Source organism: Procambarus clarkii, chromosome 37 (assembly GCF_040958095.1).
Source record: "Procambarus clarkii isolate CNS0578487 chromosome 37, FALCON_Pclarkii_2.0, whole genome shotgun sequence".
Lineage (NCBI taxonomy): Eukaryota > Metazoa > Arthropoda > Malacostraca > Decapoda > Cambaridae > Procambarus > Procambarus clarkii.
The window spans coordinates 9,499,706-9,509,764 of record NC_091186.1 but is presented as its reverse complement, the minus strand read 5'-3'; positions in this window follow the sequence as shown (position 1 = coordinate 9,509,764).

The following is a 10,059-nucleotide window of genomic DNA, read 5'->3' as shown; positions in this document are numbered from 1 at the left end:
CCATCTTGGGCATTGATGTACAGACTCCCACCTCTAGGGTCTGGCAGCCATATTCGGAATTTAAAGTTACCTGGTGTAGGGGCATCCTCACTGGGCCTCCCACAGTGGTCACACTTGCCACCCCCACACTGGTGCTCTTGTAACCCTCGGGGAACAGGGTTTCACTTACCAGGGTAAAGTCAGCCCCGGTGTCTCTTAGCATCTTCACTGGGATGGGGTCTGCGACCCCCATCCTTACGGTTCCTTGACACATGAACGGGTGAACTTTCTTCTCCCCATTCAGCACGGGTTCATCCCGCACTCCCTCGGCCCTCTGGTCCTCGAACATCACTAAAGCAACGTGTCCCCGCTGCTTAGGGCGTCTGCATTCCCGCGCGACGTGTCCGGGTATTCCGCAGTTGTAGCAGCGGCCCCTCGGCGGAGACCATCCGCCACCGCTCGCCTTAGCACTGCCTCCAGAGACCGTCACACCCTGTGTCTTTCCCGCCTCACTTGTCGTTTCTTTCCCTGCAGTAACAGTTCCCGAGCTCTCAGCTTGGTTCTCCCCTATCGGCTCTACAACACCTTTTGTTCCTCGGGTGTTCCAACTTGAGAAATGGGATTTGGGAGAACTCGTTCCTGTCCTCCATCCATCCGTCCTTCTATAACTCCTATCGTTTCCGACGTATGCGGGTGGTCGGTTCTGTCCCTCTCGGCGTGGGCGTAGGGCTTCTTCTAACATGTCGGCCCGGTCGGCTGCGGCCCTCAGGTCCTTTATGTCCGCCTCCTTTACCCTCATCCTGATCTCAGGAGAGAGCACGGACATAAACTTTTCCATGGCCATTAGTTCCTTGACCTCTTCGACCGACCTTGCTTCTTCAGAGTCCAGCCACTTAAGGAGCTTTCTTTCAATGTCCCTCGCCGTCTCCGCATACGATTTTCCTGGCAACCGGGTACATTCTCTAAACCTCTTTCTGTAACACTCTGGCGTGAGCTTAAAGGAACGGAGCACAGCTCGTTTTACCGCATCGTAGTTAGTGCATTCTTGGAAGTCGAGCATAGTGAAGGCTTGGCGAGCTTCCCCTGTGAGCCTCCCTTGGACCAACTCCGCCCACTCCGCCCTCGGCCACCTCTTCATAGCAGCAACTCTCTCAAAGTGATCGAAGAAACTTTCGGCTTCACTAGGCACAAAGACCGGCAGGTCTCGTTCCCTCACTCGTCGGTCTTCCTGTGGCGGGGCAGGGGCACCTAGTCCCAGTTCAGCTCGCTTCAGCTCCACCTCCTGGTTGGCTTCTATTTCCATTTGTCTCAGCCTAACTTCTTGCTCTCGTTCTTCCCTGCGTAGCTGTGCTTCTCGCTCTTGCTCTTCCCGGCGCAGCTGTGCTTCTCGCTCCTCACGCTTCGTCTGTGCTTCTCGCTCCTGTTCTTCCCGGCGCAGCTGTGCTTCTCGCTCTTGCTCTTCCCGGCGCAGCTGTGCTTCTCGTTCTTGCTCTTCCCGGCGCAGCTGTGCTTCTCGCTCCTCACGCTGCATCTGTGCTTCTCGCTCCTCACGCTTCATCTGTGCTTCTCGCTCCTCACGCTTCATTTGTGCTTCTTCTCTCCTCAGCTGCGCTTCTGCTTCTCGCTCTTCTTTGCGCTGCTGTGCCTCTTCTCTCCTCAGCTGCGCTTCTGCTTCTCGCTCTTCTTTGCGCTGCTGTGCTTCTAGCTGCAGCTTCATTATTTCCAGCTTTATGCTGTGCCTGCTGCCGCTGGATCCCCTGCTGCTTCCACCAATACTCAAGTGTTCACCCTCACTGGCAGGTGTTTGGGGCCGTTCCTCCCCCAAAGCTTCGTCTCGAGCCTTGAGCTGAGCCATTATCTCTAGTCTTCTTTCACCAACTCGGGCAGATTTCAGCTTTATTCCAAAATGATCCGCTATAGCCTGTAACTGTGCCTTGGTGCACTCTTCCAGCACCTGTTCGTCTCTAGAGTCAATAAACCTCGCTATTTTATCATCCTCCATCTTGTGCTACGAGTGTTAACCTGCACCTGATCTCTAACACCACTGCCAAGTACCACTGCAACCTTTACTTCGATCGAAATCCTGGCAAGGTCGCCAATGTTGGGGTTTCACCTCTCTTCTCTCTAGTCTGGGGTGAGCAACAGTTACGCTCAAGGTAACTCACCGTAGCCCTGCGGGTCTTCCCTCGATCCTCACGGCGCCACTGCACGCCAGGAGAGTCTCCCAGTCAATCTTAACGGCCTCTTATTAAGAAAGAGTGAGAACACGACTCGTTCACCTCGACTGTCGTGTGCCCTCCCCAACAATAGGGCTCTACGGTTATCCACAAGATCGCCAACTGGTGTTTAAGGTGGCCAGTAACACCCTCAGTGGACTGGTGTATTCAGTGGTAGCCTTGGCAAGGTCACACTCAAAGATCAGGAATCAGGCAGGTACTTATTGTTATCACTCTATGCTTACAGGTATAATATAGCCACAAGATCAATGGAGGGAATGATAAAAACACTAAGATAGTTTTTGTACTTTACTTAAAATGTATGAAAGATGTCACAAAGCCAAACAATAATCAATTAAATCAACTGATCCTGACGCGGCTGGTAATTCCCACGGATATTATGCGACCGCTAGAGGGCAACACTCTCCCCTCCTCATCAAGTTTCAAGAACAGCTGATCGCAATGGACTCTCCGCGCGAAATTTGTTTGTTTGCTAGATTCACGCGCGCGGTTTCTTTAAATTCTCCAATATTACTAGAAACTCGCACACTCTATATTGGCACAAATAAACCGAATTACTTAGTTACACTGTACTCAGGCTCAAACAGTCTTTTCTACAATCAATTCTACAATGATTCACTGTAATGGTCTTACACTGTTATTTATCCAACAATATATAATGAAATATTAACACGGGAGTTTTCAGTACTTTCTCTCGTGGGCGATAACGCAATGATTCACTGTACTCACAAATGATTATTCACTGAATGAACATAGACATATATATGGTATATAAATCAATCATCAATACATGGAAAATAAATAGTTTCTGGGCACATAGCCTAACCTCCAAATACCGGCATAATATTATATATAATTTACCACTATATGTTCATATCAAAATCTATAGAAAGATATACACAACACAGTAAATTTATCACTGGTTCCTGGTGTCTGTACACACCAATAATCAACATGAATATTACAAGTACTCTTGATAGTACTGTCTAGCACACTGGTGCTTTACCGTGACATAGGTGAGACTTGCTCACGACATATAAAATCTTCGGGCTAGATAATATAGCCAAATAACACAGCTAACTAAAGGGGAATGGGGAGGGAACTAGAACCACCTACTTCACCCTATCCTCCGATGAGAGTCGAGATGTAGCTCCTGGTCCTCGTGTAGGGAACGCCCCCACACTACACGTCGTCGTGTCCTACCAGAGCCTCTCGTCGTCCCACCGTTTAGCGCGTCGTCTCCGTGCCTCCTCACTGCAGGTCCGTCCTCCTCCTTGACTTCTTGAAGGTTGGAGTCGGTCTCCTGGCCGTCGTCTTCTCCCAGCAACGGCTGTCGCCTACGTCTCAGCTACAGTCGTTCGGTATCCCCAAATAGTCCTCTCTTCCTCAGCTACCCAGTGGCTCTGTCAGCCACTACGCTGTCACGAACTGGTGAATTGCCACCGACGTCAACATACGTCACTGCACGGCTTCACTGCTACTGGCACAGTACCTGACTGGAGCACTTGTTGCTCAAATAACCGTCAATTCCCTCTTCTGGTTCAACACATGAACTAGGGAAGACTTCTCAGAGTACTGGCGGACTTCAGGTGACGCGTAAATCCACGGTAGTGGGAAACAGCTGTCCGACAGACAGGACCACTCGTCGCACGTCCGACCTCTATGACGTGTCGTGTCTGACTGCTCGCGCCAGCCCGGCGCGCTGGCAGGACCCCCTTCCTTCGTGACGTCACTTTTGCCACGGGAGGTTTTCATTGGCTCCCGGTGCCACACTGCTGTCGGTGACCAATCCGGTGCCACTGACGTCACACGGTTTTGGCGGGAGATCAGGGAAGCCAGCGCCATCTTGGCTCCCTAAAGGGCCTATACCACAGGCCAAAATATCACTATTTCACAAATTTCTCGGCTCTCCGAGAACACTTCACTCTCTCCCATGTATCAAATTGTAGCCTGCAACGTAGAGAACGGTTGGGAAAAGCAGACATGACTCTTACTGCAGGCGTGGGAGAATTATAAGGGGGGGAACTCCGTCACAATATATATATATATATATATATATATATATATATATATATATATATATATATATATATATATATATTGTCATATATATATATATATATATATATATGTATATATGTATATATGTATATATATATATATATATATATATATATATATATATATATATATATAATATATATATATATATATATATATGTATATATATATATATATATATATATATATATATATATATATATATATATATATATATATATATATATATATATATATATATATATATATATATATATATATATATATATATATCAATAGGAAGGGAGTACCACCTCTAGCTGGAAGAAGGGGGACCCATAGCCTCGGAGGAAACCACGCATAACGCATTAGAGGGAATGTTTAGATCCCCTCCAATACAGTTTCTGTGTGCTTTTCTCCTACCACCCCCTTCCTTGAATATTTTTTGTGCTTTATTATGCATTTGATGGTTACAAGATATACATGGGTTGATACAAAAATAATAATGCAAAAAGGTGCTTAAAGGTTATGGATCTCTTGAAGAACACAACACAATATATATATATATATATATATATATATATATATATATATATATATATATATATATATATATATATATATATATATATATATATATATATATATATATATATATATATATATATATATATGACAATGTCAGACCACGGACCATATATATATATATATATATTAGTATATTTTGGTAGCAGTCTTTCCTGTAGACATATATTATTAAATATGACCGAAAAAGTAAGATTAATAATTCTAACACGAATTTTCTCAATCTTTCGTACATTACGCTTCACTGTTGGAGGTAAATCAAAAATCACTTCTCCAAAATTCATTTTTATTTCTAGTCTGACGCGACACGGGCGCGTTTCGTAAAACTTATTACATTTTCAAAGACTTCACAAATACACAACTGATTAGAACTTACGTCTCTCTGATATTATATCTACATTTGAGTGAGGTGGGAAGGGTGATGTGGCATTAACACAAGACAGAACAGGAGGGGATATTAATAGGGTATTAAAAGTATCAACACAAGACAGAACAGAAACAATGGGTATTGAATAGAAGTGTTTGTAGAAAGCCTATTGGTCCATATTTCTTGATGCTTCTATATTGGAGCGGAGTCTTGAGGTGGGTAGAATATAGTTGTGCAATAATTGGGTGTTGATTGCTGGTGTTGACTTCTTGATGTGTAGTGCCTCGCAAACGTCAAGCCGCCTGCTATCGCTGTATCTATCGATGATTTCTGTGTTGTTTACTAGGATTTCTCTGGCGATGGTTTGGTTATGGGAAGAGATTATATGTTCCTTAATGGAGCCCTGTTGCTTATGCATCGTTAAACGCCTAGAAAGAGATTTTGTTGTCTTGCCTATATACTGGGTTTTTTGGAGCTTACAGTCCCCAAGTGGGCATTTGAAGGCATAGACGACGTTAGTCTCTTTTAAAGCGTTCTGTTTTGTGTCTGGAGAGTTTCTCATGAGTAGGCTGGCCGTTTTTCTGGTTTTATAGTAAATCGTCAGTTGTATCCTCTGATTTTTGTCTGTAGGGATAACGTTTCTATTAACAATATCTTTCAGGACCCTTTCCTCCGTTTTATGAGCTGTGGAAAAGAAGTTCCTGTAAAATAGTCTAATAGGGGGTATAGGTGTTGTGTTAGTTGTCTCTTCAGAGGTTGCATGGCTTTTCACTTTCCTTCTTATGATGTCTTCGATGAAACCATTGGAGAAGCCGTTATTGACTAGGACCTGCCTTACCCTACAGAGTTCTTCGTCGACTTGCTTCCATTCTGAGCTGTGGCTGAGAGCACGGTCGACGTATGCGTTAACAACACTCCTCTTGTACCTGTCGGGGCAGTCGCTGTTGGCATTTAGGCACATTCCTATGTTTGTTTCCTTAGTGTAGACTGCAGTGTGGAAACCTCCGCCCTTTTCCATGACTGTTACATCTAGAAAAGGCAGCTTCCCATCCTTTTCCGTCTCGTAAGTGAAACGCAGCACGGAACTCTGCTCAAATGCCTCCTTCAGCTCCTGCAGATGTCTGACATCAGGTACCTGTGTAAAAATGTCGTCAACATACCTGCAGTATATGGCCGGTTTCAAGTTCATGTCGACTAAGACTTTTTGCTCGATGGTACCCATGTAGAAGTTTGCAAACAGGACACCTAGGGGAGAACCCATGGCGACCCCATCTACTTGCTTATACATGTGCCCATCCGGGCTCAAGAAGGGTGCCTCTTTAGTACAAGTTTGGAGTAGTTTCCTCAGAATACTTTCTGGCATGTCAAGAGGAGTACAGGCTGGATCACGATACACTCTGTCGGCTATCATTCCGATTGTCTCGTCCACAGGTACGTTGGTAAACAGCGATTCTACGTTTTGTAATAAGTTTTACGAAACGCGCCCGTGTCGCGTCAGACTAGAGATAAAAATGAATTTTGGAGAAGTGATTTTTGATTTACCTCCAACAGTGAAGCGTAATGTACGAAAGATTGAGAAAATTCGTGTTAGAATTATTAATCTTACTTTTTCGGTCATATTTAATAATATATATATATATATATATATATATATATATATATATATATATATATATATATATATATATATATATATATATATATATATATATATATATATATATAAATATATATATATAAATAATATATATATATATATATATATATATATATATATATATATATATATATATATATATATATATATATATATATATATATATATATGTATATATGTATATATATATATATAAATATATAAAATATAAATGCCCTATATAAAATATAGGGCATAAATACAATGTAAAAAAGTCAATTTTTTCTTCAATGTATCTAAGAGCTCTTCGAGTTGTGAGTCCAGAATTCTTAGATGAAGAATTTAAGAATATTGATTCGATTGGTCTTAAGCTTTGTTACCCACTGAATTTTTTGGAAGTTTGTCGTAACAAAGCTCGTACGTACTGTATAATAATGTATGCAGTGAAAGGATTCGCCCAAAGAATGTGTTATGTTTACCATATTTCTCTGGGTTTGAGAATATTGTCAAGGCCTTGAAACTTTTTAATATAGATGTAATGTTTAGCTACGAAAACACTGTTGGTAAGCTATTAGTAAGGAACAGCCCTCGTAGTGATAATTGCGTCATTTATAAAATACCTTGTAAGGAATGTAATAAGTTCTATGTCGGGCAAACATCTAAAGATTTAAAATGTAGAATATCGCAACATAAGTACTCTGTAAGACATGGCCAATTGTCTAATGCTTTGTTTGTGCATTTGTCAGAAAAAGCTCACCAAATTGATTGGGAGAGTGCTTCTTCAATAACAAATTGTAAAAGCACCTATAACAGAAACATAATTGAATCTGCTTTGATACAGATGACCAAAGAAAGTAATTTGAATATTAGCAGTGGTCTATATAACTTAGATCCATTTCTAATAGATCAGCTAAAGGGCGATTTAAGTAGAATCATTGAAAAACATTTGTCTCACTAATTTATTGTATATATTTACTTCTTTATGTTATAATTACCTATATATTATGCTTGTATGTCTGCTGTATCAGATGGGTGATTGGGCTACATCGGATGGGCCAATTGGGTGCATCTGATGGGCCAATGGGCCGTCTGCGTTGTCCAAGTATTGTACCTCACCTTACTTCACCACTCCTTCCTGCCTATTTATACCCATCACTCGATCTGTAAAATGACCTTCTGAAGATGTATTTAATATACGAAAGTACTTAAGGAAATTTCCTGTTTCATTTTTCCTCCGTGGTCTGACATTGTCACATTCTTAATCACGTGTTTATTTTCGTGATATACACACACACACACACACATATATATATATATATATATATATATATATATATATATATATATATATATATATATATATATATATATATATATATATATATATATATATATATATATATATATAACTGAAAACTCACACCCCAGAAGTGACTCGAACCCATACTCCCACAACTGGTATGTACAGGGACGCCTTAATCCGCTTGACCATCACGACCGGACAAAAGGAAGTGATAGCCGAGGCTATATGAACCACTTCCCCGCCGGCACTCGGATGGTAATCTTGGGCATAGCATTTTATCAAATCACCTCATTCTTTGGGGCACACGTGAGGAACACAAATGCAAACAAGCCTGAATGGTCCCCAGGACTATATACAACTGAAAACTCACACCCCAGAAGTGACTCGAACCCATACTCCCACAACTGGTATGTACAGGGACGCCTTAATCCGCTTGACCATCACGACCGGACAAAAGGAAGTGATAGCCGAGGCTATATGAACCACTTCCCCGCCGGCACTCGGATGGTAATCTTGGGCATAGCATTTTATCAAATCACCTCATTCTTTGGGGCACACGTGAGGAACACAAATGCAAACAAGCCTGAATGGTCCCCAGGACTATATACAACTGAAAACTCACACCCCAGAAGTGACTCGAACCCATACTCCCACAACTGGTATGTACAGGGACGCCTTAATCCGCTTGACCATCACGACCGGACAAAAGGAAGTGATAGCCGAGGCTATATGAACCACTTCCCCGCCGGCACTCGGATGGTAATCTTGGGCATAGCATTTTATCAAATCACCTCATTCTTTGGGGCACACGTGAGGAACACAAATGCAAACAAGCCTGAATGGTCCCCAGGACTATATACAACTGAAAACTCACACCCCAGAAGTGACTCGAACCCATACTCCCACAACTGGTATGTACAGGGACGCCTTAATCCGCTTGACCATCACGACCGGACAAAAGGAAGTGATAGCCGAGGCTATATGAACCACTTCCCCGCCGGCACTCGGATGGTAATCTTGGGCATAGCATTTTATCAAATCACCTCATTCTTTGGGGCACACGTGAGGAACACAAATGCAAACAAGCCTGAATGGTCCCCAGGACTATATACAACTGAAAACTCACACCCCAGAAGTGACTCGAACCCATACTCCCACAACTGGTATGTACAGGGACGCCTTAATCCGCTTGACCATCACGACCGGACAAAAGGAAGTGATAGCCGAGGCTATATGAACCACTTCCCCGCCGGCACTCGGATGGTAATCTTGGGCATAGCATTTTATCGGATTAAGGCGTCCCTGTACATACCAGTTGTGGGAGTATGGGTTCGAGTCACTTCTGGGGTGTGAGTTTTCAGTTGTATATAGTCCTGGGGACCATTCAGGCTTGTTTGCATTTGTGTTCCTCACGTGTGCCCCAAAGAATGAGGTGATTTGATAAAATGCTATGCCCAAGATTACCATCCGAGTGCCGGCGGGGAAGTGGTTCATATAGCCTCGGCTATCACTTCCTTTTGTCCGGTCGTGATGGTCAAGCGGATAATGTCCGCTTGATTAATGTCCCCGCGGCCCGGTCCTCGACCAGACCTCCACCCCTAGGAAGCAGCCCGTGACAGCTGACTAACGCCCCGGTACCTATTTTACTGCTAGGTAACAGGGGCATAGAGTGAAAGAAACTCTGCCCATTGTTTCTCGCCGGCGCCCGGGATCAAACCCGGGACCACAGGATCACAAGTCCAGTACGTGTGCTGTCCGCTCGGCCGACCGGCTCCCAGCGGAGAGTACACCGGTGGTGTACTTTAGCGTACTAGAGTTTTAGAGTTAGCCACGGCTATGTTATGCATTTGTTAAGTCTTACTTATATAGTGTCTCTTTCCCCCTGATCAGAAAAATAGCCTCCTGGTTCCTC